The sequence below is a fragment of the Trachurus trachurus genome, assembly GCF_905171665.1.
Source record: "Trachurus trachurus genome assembly, chromosome: 4".
NCBI lineage: Eukaryota > Metazoa > Chordata > Actinopteri > Carangiformes > Carangidae > Trachurus > Trachurus trachurus.
In genome coordinates, this window is record NC_139898.1 from 33,538,573 (window position 1) to 33,557,402 (window position 18,830).

At 45.9% G+C, this 18,830-nt stretch overlaps 1 protein-coding gene across 1 annotated transcript in view; it reads left to right on the plus strand.

The window, feature by feature from the left end:
• The window catches only part of pik3r3b (phosphoinositide-3-kinase, regulatory subunit 3b (gamma)), a gene marked incomplete at both ends in the record, with an annotated part of 183,584 nt that overhangs the window by 29,279 nt on the left and 135,475 nt on the right, over nucleotides 1-18,830 (plus strand). The gene's annotated exons all lie outside the window — the stretch shown is intronic.

Here is an 18,830-nt window from a genome sequence, read left to right on the forward strand (position 1 = left end):
ATCGAACCCGAAAAACATTCAAATAATTTGTGACATTTGAGTAATTAGATGTGTATCATGTGAATAAATTATGCAATTAATCGTTTGTCTTCATTATTCTGAATGTGTATACCATTATGTCACCAAATCATTTCCAGGAGATTGGTATACAATAGTGCACACAAAATAATTAACCCAAATAACTTCAGATAAGACCAAACCCAGATAAGTATTAAGATAAATATATTTCCATACAGTAGCTTCCATTCTCCATACTTTTCCAGACCTGGAATGTATAAAATCAAATTCCATACGTTTCCATAAAGTACTTTCCATACTTTGTGTAGGAACCCTGCACCTGGTGACACACACAGACAAATACTACACCTGACTGCTAAACAAGAAGTAGTTCCAGTGTGTAGCAGCAGTTACTGTGTGTGTGTGTGTGTGTGTGTGTGTGTGTGTGTGTGTGTGTGTTGTGTGACATAACATCAGCTGATGGCTGCAGTGTGGAGGGTCGAGCTCGTTTCACTCTGAACGATTCATATAATTACAATTGATTTTGTGTGTTTTTCTGTGTGTGTGTGTGTGTGTGTGTGTGTGTGTGTGTGTGTGTGTGTGTGTGTGTGTGTGTGTTCCTCTGTAAATCACTGGATCCTGCTGTTAATTGTGATGTTGACCTTTGACCTCTGGAGAATGGAGGCCTGACTGTGCAGCTGCTGCTGTCACAGTGACCACCAAAGGAATTCTGGGTAACTTTTTACATGTTAAAGCCATAAATCAATGGATCCATGTGTCTTTGGATTATTAAACACAAAAAACAATAGAAATCTTTTTTTTATTTTTATATATATGTTGCTAAGGAGTAGATGACAGCCATATTTGTGTGTCCCTGTTGACCAGAATCACTTTTCATTGAATTTAAATCGAAAACAATTGCAATTAACCCATTTTTTTGTTAATATAATAATATTCCTGACTACTTTAACTAAAACGATACTAAAATCTGAAAAAATATATCAGTTATTTATGAAATAATAAAAATATTGGTTCAGTTCAACATCCTCATCATTGAGGAAGTGACATTATGTACTGTAATCAAGTCTAAGAAGAACAAACTGTAAAGCGATGAAAGTGTTAGCATCTTTTCTTACATATATTTCATAGTTTTTATCGTGAGATTGACATTGTCAAGCTCAACCTTTAAACTGCATCTATATAAATAAATGATATTAAACAACTATTTAAGAAAAAACTAACAAATTATGTTGAAAAATATTATAATTTCATGATTTCCTAAAGTCATGCGATGCCACATGCCTTTTGGCTAATAAGGATTTTTGGTGACTTTTAGCCAAAATCTTCACATACAACCCTGTAACAAAAAACTCTGTGAAGGGATTAAATCAGGGTTAAATTTTTTTTTTTTTTTTTTTTTTTTTTTACAAAAATCAGACGACCTAAAGTCACCCAGTTGCTAATGTTAGTTGCTTGTTATGAGCTGAATGAACCAATCAGAGAGCAGCTTTCTCCTGCTGTAGATTCAGTCAGCTGCCTGTCAGTCAGGACAGAGGGGCGGAGCCAGCAGAGGAACACCTGTCGTAGACACGCCCACTGAAACAATCCAGTATTTAAAATGTTCACCGTCTGGGACACATCAGAATAATAAAGACGTCGCTCTTCATCATATTTTACCCCTCAATTAAAACCTCTAACGGCTGGAGGTTTTAATTGAGGGGGTAGGTGGGGTGGGGGTTGGTCGGGGGGGTAATTAGATGCATAACGAATATCTGCAGTCACCAGAGGGACGAGATGAAGAATCAGCTGATGGAGGTGTGAGAGGGAGAGAGAGAGAGGAGAGAGAGCTGCTGCCCCCCCCCACTACAGAAACAGTGGACAGGGTCATGAAGCTGTGATGGAGGTCAACAGCAATCTGTCAAACCCCTCCTTCACAGCCAGGACTGTGATAAAGAGAAGAAAATAAAGAGAAGGAAATATTTCAATTAACCCTTTGCGTCAGTTCAGAACAGCGATGGAGTTGATACCGGCGTAAATGTCTTAAAAAAAACACTCAAAACAACACAACAATAATAATAAAACAATACAACACAACTTAATAGCTCGTTTTGATCGTCAAAAAGCGCCGTCAAGTGTCGGCGATGGAGCTCCAACGGCCGGTTGCAATCAGCCTTTAGAAGAGAAGCCGGTTTTGCCGGTTTGGTGGAATTTTACGTTGACGTTTCCATGGTTTTCAGTCGTTGTCATAGTTGCGGTTAAAGCATGGTTGTATTAACGCTGGCTTTTAACACGGATGTCAATTTGTGTGATAGGCTATCCATTGTTTTTAGTAGATTTTTTTGGCATTTTTGCCTTTATTTGATAGCACACAGTAGAGATAGACAGGAGAGGGGGAGGCAGAGAGAGGGGGAATGACATGCAGGAAAGGTCCGCCCGACGCGGGATTCGAACCGCCTTAACCACTGCGCCACGCACCGCCCCGTGATATCCATTGTTAAAAGCTGGTGTGATGATTCATGCGTTTTACAGATTTTCATTGAAAAAAAAAAAAGAAAATCCATTCATTTATCGCGACTACCGAAACCATGGAAACGTAAACATAAAATCCCACCAGAAGAGCAAAACCGGCTTACGTTTTTGACGTTCGGAAAAGGGTGGATAGTGTGTAGGCTACTGTACACTAAGGGCCGGATTTACTAAGATCTCAGATAGCGGGCGCTATATTGTTTGCACCCGCTATAATATTGCGAGTTTGGTTAGTGCACGCAAAACAGGTGATCTGCTAAGAGTAACCCGCTAAATGAAAACACGTGCAAACCGCAATATGTAAATGAGGGTTTTGCGTGTGTAATCGTTTCCGCCATGGAGAGACTGGACAGAGAGCTGGACGGACGAAGGGGCCAGAATGACATTTGATCCGATGCATACAATGACAGCATGTGTGTTCATCTTTCTCGCGCTCTGTTTAGATAAATAAACACAAATCGCTACAGGGCCCAACTCGTCATATAGTGACGAACAGGCAGCAGCTGCAGCGACAATCACGCACCTATAATATGTGCCGCCCATGTTCCAGTGGATTAATAGAGAGCTCAGGTGGGACACACGGATCTAAACGCTCTGACCACTGACCAATCAAAGACGGGTGAAGGCAGCGGTGACGTGTCTCAGTCCGGGACCGGGACCGAGAGACGGAGCTGAGCAGCCAGGTGAGAGGAGAGGAAAGGAGAGGAGAGGAGCGCACTGCAGGACAGACGTGCGTAACGGCGCGTAAAAGACTTTTAACACGGCTGAAAAACTGTTAGATAATTACCCAGACTTGAGGAAATGCAGAGATGTAAGATCACGGGGCTCTGACAGGTATCAAACCAATAAACGCATACGTTTTGGCAAAGTTTGGCATCAGTTAGTACATGCTTTCAGACGTGGTAAATAAAGACGCAAAAACAGCCATCGCAATCTCTTCCTGGTTTGGTAAATCACATTGCACACGCTAAATAAATCTATTTGCATCTACTCCTCCCAGTATTTTGCACGTTCTGGCTGAAACGCCCATATTTACATATTCATCAAGGCAAACATGCTAAATGGATCGCACGTGCTATTCTGCCCGTGTGAGGGACGCAATCCTCGGTGCGTCCGGTTAGTAGATCAGGTTCCACATGTGTTTGCGCGTGCAATCACGTTTGCACACGTTTTAATACACGCAAACCTTTAGTAAATCCGGCCCTTTGAGAAGTATGCAATTTGAGACACACTACAGAACATTAGCCGCTAACTGCAGCTAAAATTAGCAGCTAACAGTAGCAGCTAACATTAGCAGCTAACAGTAGCAGCTAACATTAGCAGTTGAGCTATTTGAGCGATGATTGTAATGTAGCCTAATAGACTCCAGAAGCTTGTTGAGACACATGTTTTATTGTCTGGCTCTAATTGTTTTTTTCTTTTGTGGGTGTTGAGCCAAATAAAAGTTAAACTCCACTTCATCTGGAAGTAAAAAGACAAACGATCAGATTAATGATGTTTTAATGAGTGAACAGAGACCGAGAGACCGTGTGTGTGTGTGTGGTGTGTCTTATTTTTTCTTCCATTAATGAGCTTTGTTCCAACATAAAGGACGACACGACAGATCGCCCAGAGCTGTGTGTGTGTGTGTGTGTGTGTGTGTGTGTGTGTGTGTGTGTGTGTGTGTGTGTGTGTGTGCTGGGAGCGTGTCAACAGTCCTAGTCAAATATTAATGTGAGTCAGTGCCCACAGCTCTGTTACATACAGTATCTGCTGTTTACCTCTCTGCAATTACTGTGACCATATATAGGACGCTTCAGTATAGAGGATTATACACACTCCACCAGGCAGCTGACACTTAGGCTGCTGCTGAAGTGTGTGTGTGTGTGTGTGTGTGTGTGTGTGTGTGTGTGTGTGTGTGTGTGTGTGTGTGTGTGTGTGTGTGTGTGTGTGTGTGTGTGTTAGTGTGTGTGTGGTTAGAGGATGGCACTGGGAGGAATCTGCTGATGAGTGTTTACAGGAAAACGTTGAGATTTGTGAAAGTCGGCCCATTAAAGTGCAACACAGACAGATAGATAGTTACACCCGGAGGCGATGTATGATTGTGAACACACACACACGCACACATGAACACACACTAACACACACACACACACACACACACACACACACACACACACACACACACACACACACACACACACTGATAGTACGGCAGGTTATAGAGGAATAATTTCACAGGTTGTGGTCTCTGCTCTCTAATCCTGATCTGGTGTATTTACTGAATGTGTAGACTCCTCACTCTTTGTCCTCAGTGTGTGTCTGTGTGTGTGTGTGTGTGTGTGTGTGCTCTGTAGAAAACAAACTCCACAAAGGGGCAGGTCGTCAGACACTGAGCAACTTGGATTCAGCAGTGGACACAGTTTAAAAAGAATATTTCAACATTTTGGCAAATTGGCCCATTGCCATAACCCCTATAGTCATAGCAGTAGGCTTGTTACCTTTAATTGTCGGTGCAAGCTATTTTTAGAACGGCGGAGCAGAGCTGTGAGCTGCTCAGAGCTACGCTACGGAGGCTCATTATGGGATTTCTTGGTTTCCCTCATCAAACTCATCAAATACACAATCCAACAACAGTTGTGACCTGCACATTCACCACGCTATAAGATAATAACACCACGTTACCACACAGAGTTGTTTTAGAGGGAAATACAGAGACTGTTGATGAAAAACTTTGCATGAATTTCCCTCTAAAACAACTCTGTCTGGTAACGTTGTGTTATTATCTCATAGCGTGGTAAATGAGCAGCTCACAACTTGTCCACCAGAGCGTTGTGGAGTTGTTGGATTGTGTATTTGATGAGTTTGATGAGGGAAACCAAGAAATCCCATAATGAGCCTCCGTAGCGTAGCTCTGAGCAGCTCACGGCTCTGCTCCGCCGTTCTAAAAACAACATGCACCGACAATTAAAGGTAACGAACCTACTGCTATGACTATAGGGATTATGGCAATGAGCCAATTTGTCAAAATGTTGAACTATCCCTTTAAATGATAATAATAATATTGATAATAATGATGCTTTAGTTCACATGTAGGTCTTAGACATTTTTTTTTACTTCAACTCTGAGGCCGAGTCACTTCACCCTCTGATGGAGGAGGCTGAAGCATCGCTGCCGTTTCCGTGGTAACCTGCGGTTCAAAACACACAGTGAGAACAGGGTGTAGAGTTTTTATATGATGACGGGTGTTTGCGCATTTCATGATTTAATGGCTGTGAAAAAAACATACACGCACACACACACACACACACACACACACACACACACACACACACACACACACACACACACACAGACACACACACACACACACACACACACACACACACACACACACACACACACAGACACACCCTGGCGCTGGTTCGGTTTGGCTCTGACACTTTGTTCTAGTTTGTTCTCTCTGGTTTTGGCCAATAAAAAAAGAGAGAGCGAGAGTGAGGCATGATGGGAGTTCACCAGATACGACAAGTTCAGCCAAGAGGCAAAACGCTTCGAGCTGCAGGCTGCACACACACACACAGACACACACACTCTCTCTTGTTCATTGATCTAAGTGACATAAACTTTATATTCCTGTAGGAATGCAAACACAGCAACAGATCAATAACGGCCACTCAAACGTCTCACACACACACACACACACACACACACACACACAGCAGTATTGTGATAAATAATTCAGTGTTCGTGGTCTCTGCTCAGATATTTCAAATTGGACACGTGTCCTCAGATCAGTGTGTTTGATTCCTTCATGACTTTATCTGACATTTGACTGGAACAGTAGAAGAGCGTGTGAACCGGTCCCTGTGTGGAGGAGGAGACCGTTAAGGGTCGTAGCCTGTAGCACGAAATGTGTGTAGCTGTGTAATGTGTAAACTACGGCCTGTGGTGTTTAGTGTGTAGGGCGTAGCATGTAGCATGTGTTGTCTAGCGTGTAGCATGTAGCCTGTCTTACTGTAATCTTTAGCTAGTAGTAGTGTGTTTAGAGGTGCTGATTCTCATCCCAGCTGCTTCACACTCGGCTGCAACGTGAGACTTGGAGAAGGTCTAAAGCCTTCTCCAAGTCCACAAAACACATGTGGACTGGTTGGTTAAACTCCCATGCACCCTCGAGCATCCTGCGGAGGGTGTAGAGCTGGTCCAGTGTTCCACGGCCAGGACGAAAACCGCATTGTTCCTCCTGAATCCGAGGTTCGACTGTCGGCCGAATTCTCCTCTCCAGCACCCTGGAATAGACTTTCCCCGGGAGGCTGAGGAGTGTGATCCCCCGGTAGTTGGGACACACCCTCCGGTCCCCCTTTTTGAAGAGAGGGACCACCACCCCGGTCTGCCAGTCCAGAGACTCTGTCCCCGACTGCCACGTGATGCTGCAGAGGCGTGTCAGCCACGACAGCCCCGCAACATCCAGAGACTTGAGGTACTCAGGGCGGATCTCATCCACCCCCGGTGCCTTGCCACTGAGGAGCTTCCGGACTACCTCAGTGACTTCAGCTTGGGTGGTGAATGAATCGACCTCTGAGTCCTCGGCCTCTGCTTCCTCGACGGAAGGCGTGCCAGTGGGATTGAGGAGATCCTCAAAGTATTCCTTCCACCGCCCGACGATATCCCCAGTCGAGGTCAACAGCTCCCCTCCTCCACTGTAAACAGTGTTGGCAGAGCACTGCTTCCCCCTCCTGAGGCGTCGGATGGTTTGCCAGAATTTCCTCGAGGCCAACCGGTAGTCCTCCTCCATGGCCTCCCCGAACTTTTCCCAGACCCGAGTTTTTGCTTCCGCGACCGCCCGGGCTGCCGTCCGCTTGCCCCTTGGTCGCACTGCACGCGGAAGCTTCTCGGGCGCTTGGGTGGTCGCACTGGGAGCTACTTCTCCTCCTCTCTCCGCGCTGGTCAGACATCGACTGCAGTCGTTCATACTCGTATTCACTCGGTTTTACACACACACGTCATTTTAAACATGTGTGTGTGTGTCTCGTGTGCAGACGCAACGGTCAAATATGTATAGACGGACAAGCAACAACTTAATTAATCATCATTTTATTTTGAAAATTGATTCAAATTTTCTCTCGCCTTTTTTGTGCCCGACTTCCTGTCTGGTACGATCTGGTCTATCCAGCTTGACAGACGGTGCTCTCGCGGCTCGCGTGAAAAATAGAAATGAACCGATCTGAAGCGCTGCAGGCGCGCGCACTGCGCTCCACAGCGCGAGATGTGCGACCAGGCAGACCGGTTAACATGTGCACCTATCTGAAACTGCCTCCGCTCCAGGGCGCTGCGCTTCGGTTCCGCGTCCAGTGCGACCAGGCTGTTGGCCTGCAGGTACCCGTTGGCTGCCTCGGGGGTCCCCCGAGCTAGCCAGGCTCGGTAGGACTCCTTCTTCAGCTTGAAGGCCACAGCTCCGGACGGCCGCGTCAACAATGGAAGTGGAGAACATGGTCCATTCGGAAATGGCACACCTTTTTTCAGGTTCGGAATGACGGCCCTTTTTCAGACATAACTAAGGGCTGGCATTCCGAAACATGAAAGTAAATGTTTGGAATGGCACACTTGAACCGTGTAGGGTGTAGCGTGTCCAGGTGAAGCTCCAGCATGTGTCCCTGTTAACGTGGACTGATAGGGTGTAGGGTGTAGCGTGTGGCATCTAGCATATTGGGTGTAGTGTGTAGTGTGTAGGGTGTAGCGTGTAGCATCTAGCATATTGGGTGTAGTGTGTAGTGTGTAGGGTGTAGCGTGTAGCGTGTACAGGTGGAGCTGCAGCGTGTCCCTGTTAACGTGGACTGATAGGGTGTAGTGTGTAGCATGTAGGGTGTAGCGTGTAGCATCTAGCATATAGGGTGTAGGGTGTAGGGTGTAGCGTGTAGCGTGTACAGGTGGAGCTGCAGCGTGTCCCTGGTAACGTGGACTGATAGGGTGTAGTGTGTAGCGTGTAGCATGTGGGGTGTAGCGTGTAGGGTGTAGCGTGTAGTGTGTAGGGTGTAGCGTGTCCAGGTGGAGCTGCAGCATGTCTCCCTGGTAACGTGGACTGATAGGTTGTAGTGTATAGCGTAGTGTGTAGTGTGTAGCGTGTCTAGGTGGAGCTGCAGCATGTGTCCCTGGTAACGTGGACTGATAGGGTGTATCGTGTAGCATGTGGGGTGTAGCGTGTAGCGTGTCCAGGTGGAGCTGCAGCATGTCTCCCTGGTAACGTGGACTGATAGGGTGTAGCGTGTAGTGTGTAGCATGTAGGGTGTAGTGTGTAGCATGTAGGGTGTAGGGTGTAGCATCTAGCATATAGGGTGTAGTGTGTAGGGTGTAGCGTGTAGTGTGTAGCATGTAGAGTGTAGCGTGTAGGGTGTAGCGTGTCCAGGTGGAGCTGCAGCATGTCTCCCTGGTAACGTGGACTGATGTGTTGTTTCGTGTGCAGACGCAACGGTCAAATATGTATAGACGGACAAGCAACAACTTAATTAATCATCATTTTACTTTGAAAATTGACCGGATTCTTTCGCCTTTTTTGTGCCCGACTTCCTGTCTGGTACGATCTGGTCTATCCAGCTTGACAGACGATGCTCTCGGCGCTCGCGGCTCACGTGAAAAATAGAAATGAACCGATCTGAAGGGCTGCAGGCGCGCGCACTGCGCTCCACAGCGCGAGATGTGCGACCAGGCAGACCGGTTAACATGTGCGCCTATCTGAAACTGCCTCCGCTCCAGGGCGCTGCGCTTCGGTTCCGCGTCCAGTGCGACCAGGCTGTTGGCCTGCCGGTACCCGTCGGCTGCCTCGGGGGTCCCCCGAGCTAGCCAGGCTCGGTAGGACTCCTTCTTCAGCTTGAAGGCCACAGCTCCGGACGGCCGCGTCAACAATGGAAGTGGAGAACATGGTCCAGGTGGAGCTGCAGCATGTGTCCCTGGTAACGTGGACTGATAGGGTGTAGCGTGTAGTGTGTAGCATGTAGGGTGTAGTGTGTAGCATGTAGGGTGTAGGGTGTAGCATCTAGCATATAGGGTGTAGTGTGTAGGGTGTAGCGTGTAGTGTGTAGCATGTAGAGTGTAGCGTGTAGGGTGTAGCGTGTCCAGGTGGAGCTGCAGCGTGTCTCCCTGGTAACGTGGACTGATAGGGTGTAGTGTGTAGCATGTAGGGTGTAGTGTGTAGCATGTAGTGTGTAGCGTGTCCAGGTGGAGCTGCAGCGTGTCTCCCTGGTAACGTGGACTGATGTGTTGTTGTTTCTCACTCGAAGCTTCAAACAAAGACAAAGTGCAGCAGTGATGTTCAAAGTCAGAGCTGTAATACCACATCAACATATCTCAGCAGCCGTGGAAACTCTCATCAGAGCCGAGGGAGCCGCGGACGTGATGCTTATGGAGCGTCGGCACGGTAACGATGGGAGTGGACACGGTCACAAAGTGAGACAAACGACTTGTGTTTGTTTGTGTGTGTGAGACGACGTCGCCTCAGTGTTTTTACAGCCGCGCACTTTTACTTTGAAAGTTCAATTTCCAGACAAAGGCAGATCGAGGCCGTGTTTGCACAGACGCTACACGTGCATGCATGTATGCTAATGCATGTGTGTGTGTGTGTGTGTGCCTGTGTGTGTGTGTGTGTGTGTGTGTGTGTGTGTGTGTGTGTGTGTGTGTGTGTGTGTGTGTGTGTGTGTGTGTGTGTGAGCAGTGGCCTTGTGGGTCTGGTTGTCTATCAGGAGGAGGGGAGTGTCTGTCATGGGAGATTGGTCTGGATGAGATGGAGGATCAAGGTTTCACTGGGCTCTTTACAAAAGGCTTAGCTGCTAATATGAGCAGGAGGAGGAGGAGGGTGTGTGTGTGTGTGTGTGTGTGTGTGTGTGTGTGTGTGTGTGCTGGCTGCTTAACATTCAACACACATGAAGGAGAAGAAGTAGAAGCATCAGGATCTGGACAGATGAGGAAAAGCAGCAGATGTTTGAAAGACGGACAAATAAAACCAGCACAAAGAGACGTCGTCCTGCAGCGAGACGTGATTTTATAAAGTTTTGACCTCCTGAACGTCACCTGGGTTAAAAACACTGAAACCAGAAACACTCTCATCTCAGGTTCTACAAAAACAAAAAATAAAACGACTCATAAATTAGCCTAAATTAAATACATGAGTAAATGCTATAAAGCGTCATTATATAGGCTACCTATTATTAAATTTCTTTCCTGCGATGATTTTCTACATGTTTAGTTGAATAACAACAAAATAAATGACAATAATGATGATATCATTGTTAATAATAATAATAAAACTCACATGTGTAGCCGGGTTGTGAAAGCTGCAAAATGTAAAATTTACAAAAAATAAGAGCATGTAGCCAAAAAAAAAAACGTCAAAGTGCAGTGAGTATTAAAACTCTGCTCGGCTCATGGTTGATGTAAATATTGAAAATATAGTTTTTATAATAATAGAACAAGTCGAAGACAGTGAATATTTATGAAATTTCTTATTTTACATGATGTATTTTTGATAATGTGACGTCACTTTGTAGAAATCTGTAGTTTTTCACTTTGACTTTTCTGTTTAAATTCTGTTCAAAAGGTCTAAATCTCAGTTAATAATGGAAGAGCAGCGTCATTACAAATACAGTCAGTCACATCGTTGCATGTAGTTCAGTGTTGAGTGCAACATGAAGCAGGACGGCTGCTGCAGAGCTGAGAGGACGGAGGGATGGTGGAGAGAGAGGGAACAAAGGAACAAAGAGGAGAGAGAGAGGGGAGGGCAATCATCAGGAGGAGGAAGAGGAGGAGGAGGAGGAAGAGGAGAGTTATCTGAGCGGTGGAGGAGATTGTGTCATTCCAAGTCTTCACAGCTGAAACAGGATGCAGTGGTCACGCTGCAGCAGCCACAGGGTCGTCATCCCTCTCTCCTTCTCTCCTTCTGTCCTTCTCTCTCTCTCCATCTGTCGTTCTGTCGTTACCTGTCTGTTGGTCAGAGCAGCAGACAGGTGAGGACTGAGGAGGAGAAGAAGAAGAAGAAGAAGAAGAAGTCAGGTGTAGAAGATGAGGAAGAGCAAAGAGGAGAGGAGAAATCTAACAACAAATCCAGATGAAGCTGAAACAAAGAAACAACCAATTAAAAAACAGCTCTTGACGTCACATCACTGTAATAAAATATGTTTTATTTCAGCTTAAATCTGTTATTCATGGCTTAATTTACATGTATTAAAGCAGAAGTAAGCGATCCGGTGGTTTTGGCTAATGCTGCGTTCCAGGCAGGCTTTTGAAACCATAAATTACAGCTTCAAGTCACAACTTACGACTTTGTAGCGTTCCAGGCAACCCACTCCTGTTTCTCCGACCTGTTTTACCGGTGAAAGTCACTATAACGGCCACTCGTAACTTCTGACCCGTGAACTCGTACCAGATCGAACTGGTACCACTTCACAGGTCGGAAAAACACGAGTTACGGGTTGCCTTGAACGCACCATAACAGTCCTCGTCGCTACGTCACCACATTCACGGCGCATCCCTTGGCTGCACACACAGCCCTTCATGCCGTTCTCTCTCCTCATTGGATAAAAATTGTAGGATACGAGATAAGTTTTCTCCTGGGCTCAGAGCAGAGCAGAGTGACTGACAGACCCGTGTTTCAGACCAAACACTCCATTTAAGTGATTGCTGTCGGAAGATAGAACTATTTAAGACTTATATTAACACAAATATTCCGCTTACTTCTGCTTTAACTCCATAAAACTTCTCTCTGTCCTGTTTTAACGGCCCAGGTGCTGGTGGTGGTGGGCGGGGCTTAGTTGTGACATCACAAAGTGACAGGAAGTATTATGGTGGTAGTATTAGGAACTGTATGGAGCTTTAACACAAACATCTACCTTTATTTTGAAGGAGCTTTAACACAAACATCTACCTTTATTTTGAAGGAGCTTTAACACAAACATCTACTTTTATTCTGAAGGAGCTTTAATACAAACATCTACCTTTATACTGTATGGAGCTTTAATACAAACATCTACCTTTATACTGTATGGAGCTTTAACACAAACATCTACCTTTATTTTGAAGGAGCTTTAACACAAACATCTACCTTTATTTTGAAGGAGCTTTAACACAAACATCTACCTTTATTTTGAAGGAGCTTTAACACAAACATCTACCTTTATTTTGAAGGAGCTTTAACACAAACATCTACCTTTATCCACCTTTTTCCGAACGTCAAAAACGTAAGCCGGTTTTGCTCTTCCGGTGGAATTTTATGCTTACGTTTCCATGGTTTCGGTAGTAGCAGTAAATGCATGGATTTTTTTTTTTTTTCAATGAAAATCTGTTAAACGCATGGATCATCACAGCAGCTTTTAACAATGGATATATCACAAATTGACATCCGTGTTAAAAGCCAGCGTTAATACATCCATGCTTTAACCGCAACTATGACAATGACTGAAAACCATGGAAACGTAAACGTAGGCCTACAATTCCACCAAACCTACTTCCGGTTTTGACCATAACATCTACCTTTATTTTGAAGGAGCTTTAACACAAAACATCTAACTTTATTTTGAAGGAGTTTTAACACAAACATCTACCTTTATTTTGAAGGAGTTTTAACACAAACATCTACCTTTATTTTGAAGGAGCTTTAACACAAACATCTACCTTTATTTTGAAGGAGCTTTAATACAAACATCTACCTTTATTTTGAAGGAGCTTTAACACAAACATCTACCTTTATTTTGAAGGAGCTTTAATACAAACATCTACCTTTATTTTGAAGGAGCTTTAACACAAACATCTACCTTTATTTTGAAGGAGCTTTAATACAAACATCTACCTTTATTTTGAAGGAGCTTTAACACAAACATCTACCTTTATTTTGAAGGAGCTTTAACACAAACATCTAGTTAAAGCTCCATACAGTATAAAGTTTATACTGTATGGAGCTTTAATACAAACATCTACCTTTATTTTGAAGGAGCTTTAATAGAAACCTCTCTCCTCTCTAACTCCTGCTCTTCCTCTTTATTCAGTGAGGTTTTTTTTTTTTTTTTTTTTTTCTTTATTCAGTGAGGTGATGATCCTCTGTCTTCCTCTCTGACCTCAGTGTCGTGTGGTCATTTCTGGAGTCAGCTGCCCCCTGCTGGCCGCCACTCTGTCACTGCACCTCCTCCTCCTCCTCCTCCTCCTCCTCCTGCTGCAGATCTGAGGCTTCATCTTCTCTGCAGATCAAACTTTTTCTCTAAATCTCCCGTGAACATCAAAAATAAATGAATTTCCCCGTCGTCGTCCACACAGTTTAAGTATTTGACCTAAATGTGATTTATTATACATCAAGAGAAGACGAAGTAAGAGCTGTGTGTGTGTGTGTGTGTGTGTGTGTGTGTGTGTGTGTGTGTGTGTGTTCTCAACAGAACAGAGGTTCAGGGTTTACTTCATAACATCAACTCCACTGATCAATAAATCATTACATCACACTCTGCCAATCGGAGACCATGGCCTGTTGGGACACGGCACAGGTGTGTGTGTGTGTGTGTGTGTGTGTTCATTCAGCAGGGACGGAGTGACTGTAACTATAGGAATCTCTCCTCTCCTCTCCTTTTCTTTCCTCCCCTCCTCTTCTCTCCTCTTCTTTCTTTCTCTCCTCTCTTCCTCTCTTCTCCCTATCTCTCCTCTTCTTCCTTTCTCTCCTCTCCCCATCTCTCCTCTTCTTTCTTTCTTTCTCTCCTCTCCTCCCCTCTCCTCCTCTCTCCTCTCCTCTTCTTTCTCTCCTCTCCTCTCCTCTCCTCTCCTCTCCTCTCCTCTCCTCTCCTCTCCTCTCCTCTCCTCTCCTCTCCTCTCCTCTCCTCTCCTCTCCCCATCTCTCCTCCTATCCTCTTCTCCTCTCCTCTCCTCTCCCCATCTCCCCTCCTCCTTTCTCTCCTCTCCTCTCCTCTCCTCTCTCATCTCCTCTCCTCTTCGTTCTTTCTCTCCTCTCCTTTTCTTTATTTATTTCTCTCCTCTCCTTTCTTTCTCTCATATCCTCTCCTCCTCTCTCCTCTCCTCTCCTCTCTTCTCCTCTCCTCTCCTCTCCTCCTCTATCCTCTCCTCCTCTCCTCTCCTCCTCTCCTCTCCTCTCCTCTCCTCTCCTCTCCTCTCCTCTCCTCGCCTCCTGCGGGGGGGTTTGTGAAGGACCGGACTGTTCTGGACCAGTGGGATGAGCAGCATGAATATGTGTTTCCTGCCCTGATGGTTTCTCCTGCGGTTGGCCAGTGGCGTGAGGAGGAGGACCTCCTGCTGTCTCTGAGGACCCCACAGCTGGGAGACCTGGAGTCTCTGGGGAGAAAGGAGGCGTACAACATCGTCCTGAAGGTGGCAGGCCTGCGCTCTCTGGCCGAGCTGAAGGTGTCGAGGTGGACTGAGTTTTTTGGCAGGGGCTCTTCTCCAGGAGGTTGTTGGCGGTCCCTGTACAAACCCCCCGTTGAAAAACGGACGGGCGACCTCCAGTGGAGGATTGTACATGGGGCCATAGCTACAAACAGGTATCTGGCACACCTTGATCCTAGCACGGGGGTCAGCTGCTCCTTCTGCTCCGAGACTGAGACGTTGCAACATCTGTTTGTCCAGTGTCCCAGACTGGAGCCTCTGTTCAGGCTGCTGCAGGGCTGGGTGCAGGGGTTAGGGGAGCACTTCACTTTCTGTTTATACATCTATGGGCCACGCTACTCCGCAAGGAAGAAGGCAACACACACACTCATCAACTACATCTCAGGGTTATCAAAGCTAGTCACTTGGAAAACACGTAAGAACAGGGTGAGGGGTCAGGGGTCACAGGAGGTGGTGGCTATGGTAACGGGGATGCTGGCAGCTCGGCTGAGGGTGGAGTTCAGTTTCTACAAGCTGACGGACCAGATAGAGGGGTTTGTGAAGACCTGGGCTGTGAATGGTGTTTTGTGTTCAGTCCAGGAGGACTCACTAGTCCTGAGTTTCTGAGGTTTTCTCTGTTGTTGTCTTTTGCCCTGTTGATTATGTCCTGGTTTTCTCTGTCACAACTGTGTGATTGAAGTTGACAGTGTTATGTGACATAGTATGGACTGATAATTAAAGTTTGGTTTTAAAAATCAAAAATCTCCTCGCCTCTTCTTTCTTTTCTCTCCCCTCTCCTCTCCTTTCTTTCTCTCCTCTCCTTTCTCTCCTCTCCCCATCTTTCCTCCTCTCCCCATCTCTCCTCCTCTCCTCTCCTCTCCTCTCCTCTCCTCTCCTCTCCTCTCCTCTCCTCTCCTCTCCTCTCCTCTCCTCTCCTCTCCTCTCCTCTCCTCTCCTCTCATCTCATCTCATCTCTTCTTCTTTCTTTCTCTCCTCTTCTTTCTTTCTCTCCCTCCCTCTCCTCTCCTCTCCTCTCCTCTCTTTCCTCTCCTCTCTCCTCTTTCTTTGCAGTGCAGAGCAATGGAGCGTGTTTTAATGACACAACACCTCACAAACACACACACACACACACACACACACGCACACACACACACACACACACACACACACACACACAGAGATACACAACCTGGTCCTGTAGATGTGTGTCTCTTTGTCTCTCGCTGCCACCGATGTGTGTGTGTGTTTATGGTGTGTGTGTGTCTATACGTCCTCTATAGGAGGATCAGCTGCAGAGCTTCATCACTCTTTTCCCGCCTCTTCTCTCCTCTCTCTCTCTCGCAGCGTTCTTCTCTCTTTGTCCTCTCGCTCTCTCTTTTCCTTTCTCTGTGTCCTCTCTTTTCTTTCTTTCTTTCTTTCTTTCTTTCTTTCTTTCTTTCTTTCTTTCTTTCTTTCTTTCTTTCTTTCTTTCATTCTTTCTTTCTTTCTTTCTTCCTCTTTCTTTCTTCTCATTTCTTCCTCTCTCCTCTCTTTGTTCTTGTCTTCCTTTGTCCACCATCTCTCCATCTGTCCATCCATCTCACTTCTTTCTCGTAACCTTTCCCATCATATTACAGTATGGTCCTATTTTCCTTTTTTCTCTTTGTTCTTGTCTTCTTTTTATCTCCTTTAGTGTCACTATCTCTCCATCTTTCCTGCTATTCCTCCTCTTCCTAACTTTTATTTTTATTTATTCTATACATATATATATTTTTCTTTCCCCTCTCTTTTATCATCTGTTTTGTCCTCCATTCTTTTCTCTCTCTTGTTGTTCTGGTCTTTTGTCCTCTCGCCTTTGTCCACTCTTTTTCACCTCTTACTGCTCTTTTTGTCTTCACCTTTGTCCTCTCCTCTCCTCCTCCTCTTCTTACTCTCCTCTCCTTTCTCTCCTCATCTCTCCTCCTCTCCTCTCCTCCTCCTCTTCTTTCTTTCTCTCCTCCTCTCCTCTCCTCCTTCTCTTTCTCTCCCCATCTCTCCTCTACTCTCCTCTCCTCCTTTCTTTCCCCATCTCTCCTCCTCCCCTCTCCTCCTCTTCTCCTTTCTCTCCCCATCTCTCCTCCTCCTCTTCTTTCTCTCCCCTTCTCCCTTTTCCTCCTCTCCTTTCTCTCCCCATCTCTCCTCCTCTCTCCTCTCTTCTCCTCTCCTCTCCTCTTCTTTCTTTCTCTCCTCCTCCTCTCCTTTCTCTCCCCATCTCTCCTCCTCCTCCTCCTCTCCTCCTCTTCATTTTCTCCTCTCCTCTCCTCCTTCTCTTTCTCTCCTTCCCTCTCCTATCTCTCCCCATCTATCCTCCTCCTCTTCTTTCTCTCCTCTTCTCCCTTTTCCTCCTCTCCACCTCCTTTTTCTCCTCTCCTCCTCTTCTCCTTTCTCTCCCCATCTCTCCTCCTCTTCTCCTTTCTTTCCCCATCTCTCCTCCTCCTCCTCCTCTCCCCTCCTCCTTCTCCTCCTCTCCTCCTCTCTCCTCTCCTCTCCTCCTCTCCTCCTCTCCTCCTCTCCTCTCCTCTCCTCTCCTCCTCCTCTCCTCTCCTCTCCTCTCCTCCTCTCCTCCTCTCCTCTCCTCTCCTCTCCTCTCCTCTCCTCCTCTCCTCTCCTCTCCTCCTCTCCTCCTCTCCTCTCCTCCTTCTCTCCTCCCCATCTCCTCCTCCTCTCCTCCTCTCCTCCTCCTCCTCCTCCATCTCCTCCTCCTCCTCTCCTCCTCCTCCTCCTCCATCTCCTCCTCCTCCTCTCCTCTCCTCTCCTCCTCTCCTCCTCTCCTCCTCCTCCTCCTCTCCTCTCCTCTCCTCCTCCTCCTCCTCCTCCTCTCCTCTCCTCCTCTCCTCCTCCTCCTCTCCTCCTCCTCTCCTCTCCTCCTGTCCTCCTCCTCCTCCTCTGGGTGAGATATTGCCTTTGTGATGTGTTGTGACAGTGACGTTAATGGAAGCACTGTACATTTAACGACCTATATCCCCGGAAATTCCTCTGCTGCGCACACACACACACACACACACACACACACACACACACACACACACACACACACACACACACACACACACACACACACACACACACACACACACACACACACACACACCTGAAAAGCGCAGCTCTCTCTCTCTCTACACCTGTAAACACAGCAGATATCTGTGCGCTGTTATTGTTTCCTCAACAAAAGATTAACACAATTATAGGATTCAGTGTGTGTGTGTGTGTGTGTGTGTGTGTGTGTGTGTGTGTTGTGACACAACTGTCAACAGCACAACAAAGGAGCGAGGGAACAGAACAGCTGAGCGGGCGAATGAGCGAGAGTGGGAAAGCGTAAGCGAGCAGAAAAGAGAGAGAGCGAGCGGAGGAGGAGAGGAAGGAGAGATGATGGAGGGAACAAAGGAAGCAGAGAAAACAGGAAGAAGAGATGATGAACGGAGGAGGAGAGAGAGAGGAAACACAGAGCTGCTGCTGTTTGTTTATTTTGTCATTTCACCAAATAATTAGAAAGAAAATAGAAATAAAAAAGAGATAAATGATGATGCTTTTACACCAACTGTAACATATAGATGTATATAATAATATATAACAATAAAATAAACGTTATATTTTGTTAATTAGTAGGTTTTTGTTTTTCATAAATTCATGAGTTTCTTTTTTTTTCACACATTTCAAACTCTAAAATCGGGAACTCAAAGTTTTGAACTTGAATCTCAGCACTTTGTGTTGTTGCTTTAAAGGGATAGTTCAACATTTTGGCAAATTGGCAAACATTGCCATAATCCCTGTAGTCATAGCAGTAGGTTCGTTACCTTTAATTGTGGGTGCAAGCTGTTTTTAGAACGGCGGAGCAGAGCCGTGAGCTGCTCAGAGCTACGCTACGGAGGCTCATTATGGGATTTCTTGGTTTCTCTCATCAAACTCATCAAATACACAATCCAACAACTCCACAACGCTCTGGTGGACAAGTTGTGACCTGCACATTCACC